This window comes from Canis lupus, chromosome 21 (genome assembly GCF_011100685.1).
Source record: "Canis lupus familiaris isolate Mischka breed German Shepherd chromosome 21, alternate assembly UU_Cfam_GSD_1.0, whole genome shotgun sequence".
Lineage (NCBI taxonomy): Eukaryota > Metazoa > Chordata > Mammalia > Carnivora > Canidae > Canis > Canis lupus.
Genome location: NC_049242.1, coordinates 30,535,724 through 30,538,703, shown reverse-complemented (window position 1 = coordinate 30,538,703; position 2,980 = coordinate 30,535,724).

Below are 2,980 nucleotides of genomic sequence, written 5' to 3'. Positions count from 1 at the left end.
AATTAATTTTTCATTTCAGCTACATTTGTTGCCCTCCCCTTTCTTATCCAAAGGGGATAGATTCCAAGCTCCTCCAGTGGATGCCTATTGCCACAGATAGTACCAGCTTCTATATATACTATGTTTTCTACTATGCATTCATACCTGCAACAGAGTTTAATTTATAAATTAGGTACAGTAAGAAATTACCAACAATAACTAATAATAAAATAGAATGATTATAACAATATCGTATAATAAAAGTTATGGAAATGTGGTCTTTCTCTCTCTCTCAAAATATCTTACTATACTGTACTCACCCTCTTCTTCTTGTAATGATGTGAAATGATAAGATGCCTATATGATGAGATGTAGTGAAGTGAATGACGTAGGCATTGCAATGTAGCATTAGGCTACTACTGGCTTTCTTTTAATATGTCAGAAAGAGGATCGTCTGCTTTCAGACCTTATTTGACCATGGGTAACTGAAACCACAGAAAACAAAAACATGGATAAAGGAGAGGGGGTGTTACTCTTGTATTTTTTTAAGGTTTTATTTATTTATTCATGAGAAACAGAGAAGGAGAGGCAGAGACACAGGCAGAGGGAGAAGCAGGCCCCATGCAAGGAGCCTGACATGGGACTCGATCCTGGGTCCTCTGGATCACACCCCAGGCTGAAGGTGGTGCTAAACCGCTGAGCCACCTGGGCTGCCCACTCTATTGTATTTTTTAACTTTAGAATTTCCATGTTTTTTTAATAATTTCTTTTTATTGATATTCTTTATTTGATGTGACACTGTCATCATACTTTACTTCTTTAATCCTGGTTTTCCTTAGTTCTTTTGAACATTTTATAATGGCTACTTTGAAGTTTCCTACTCTAATTCTAATATCTGATCACTCACAGCTTCTGTTGCCTACTTTTTTCCCTGACAGTTGTGTCATACTTTTGATGTATGTTTTTTTTTTAACATCTTGTAATTTGTCGCAAACTGAACATTTTAAATAATATAGCAACTGGGGGGTTCTGGTCCCCTTTATGGATCTTGTTATTATTTACTTTTAAGGCCAATCTTTGAGGTTTTTTTCTGACCCAGGATGAGTCTTCCTAACTGACTCTTTCCAGGATTCTGTCTGGCATGGAAAACTACCTGGCTTATGTTTTAGCATGTTGCTGTCATAGCTATCAGCCTCCCCTTAATTGCCTACCTTGAAAATCTCCATTGTTTTCAAGAGCACCCTTAGGTTTTAACTCCCCTCACACTCTTTTAAATAAATTCAGTTCTTTAGGGGAGGGCTTCAGGGCTCTCTCTTCTTATGAACTGCCTTTCACCTGGGAAAAATCTCTAAGCCATTCTACAGGCACTGAGTGAGGACAGTAGTCTCTAGTCTTCTTTGTTTGCCTTTCCCAGCACAGAATATCTGCCCTGCAAGTGAGCTGAGGCAAAGATGATTGTGGTCCCAATATTTTCAGCCTGCCATCACTGTGGTAGAGCCTCCACATCTATGAGTGGGGCTATGTGGAAGAAAGAAGCCTCATTTTCTCAGCAGGATTCTTGCAAATTAGCCTCACAACTCAAAGTTGGAGGAGATGAGAAATGCTGGCCACCTGCCCCTCCCAGTAAAAGACCCTACCCTTGACTGGGAGCTGAGAGAAGAGGGAACCCCGTCTTCTTATCCACATCCGCTTACAGTGCAAAGAAGGAGTAGGTCATGGATCATGCCAAGACTCTTTTGCTGTTCTTACCAACTTTTAATAGATTTTCTTGAATAAATGTTCCTTCATGTGCTGTATGGCCTCAATACAATTCCCAGAAACTCTCACTGGTTGATTTTTAAAATATTTTTTACCAGTCATGCTGTTTCACTGAGGAATGGATCCATGAAGCTCCTCGCATTGCCATTTCAGAAGCAGAACTCCAGGAAGCAACCTCTTTGACCTCGGACATAGCAACTTCTAACTAGACACATCACCAGAGGCAAGGGAAACAAAAGCAAAAATGAACTATTGGGACTTCATCAAGATAAAAAGTTTCTGCACAGTGAAGTTAACAATCAACAAAACTAAAAGGCAGTCTAATGGGGGAAGATATTTGCAAACAACACATCTGATAAAAGGTTAGTATCCAAAATCTATAAAGAATTTATCAAACTCAACACCCAAAAAACAAATAATCCAAAAAAATAATCCAGTTAAGAAATGGGCAGAAGACATGAATAGACATTTTTCCAAAGAAGACATCCAGATGATCAATTGACACATGAAAAGATGCTCAATACCACTTATTATCAGGGAAATACAAATCAAAACTATTATGAGGTATCACCTCACCCCTGTCAGAATGGCTAAAATCAACAACACAAGAAACAAAAGGTGTTGGTGAGGATGTGGAGAAAGGAGAACCCTCTAGCACTGCTGGTAGGAATGCAAATCTGATGCAGCCACTCCAGAAAACAGTATGGAGGTTACTCAAATGTTAAAAAGAGAACTACCCTACAACCTAGTAATTGCACTACCAGGTGCTTACCCAAATGATACAAAAATACAGATTTAAACAGGCACATGCATTCCAATGTTTATAGAAGCATTATCAACAATAGCCAAACTATGGAAAGAGCTCAAGTGTCCATTGACTGGTGAATGGATAAAGAAGATATGGTATGGGGTGCCTGGGTGGCTTAGTTAAGTGTCTGACTCTTGATCTCAGCTCAGGTCTTGATCTCAGGGTCATGAGGTTGGTGTGCGGCTGGGCCTGATAAAGGTGAAGAGAGATTACACACCAAAAGAGCCACAAGAATTAGTATAAATATGCAATGCCAAGGGAGTACTCCTAGGATTAGATTTTGGAAATGTTTAATTAAGGGGGCTAGAACATAAGAATGGATATGCAAGAATTCATTCAATTGGGGCACCTTAGGATAGAAGATTTAACGCTTAGCCAAGGATCTCAGGATCAGGCAAAATGGCTGCTTGGGAGCCTCTTAGAAGTTTAGAGAAA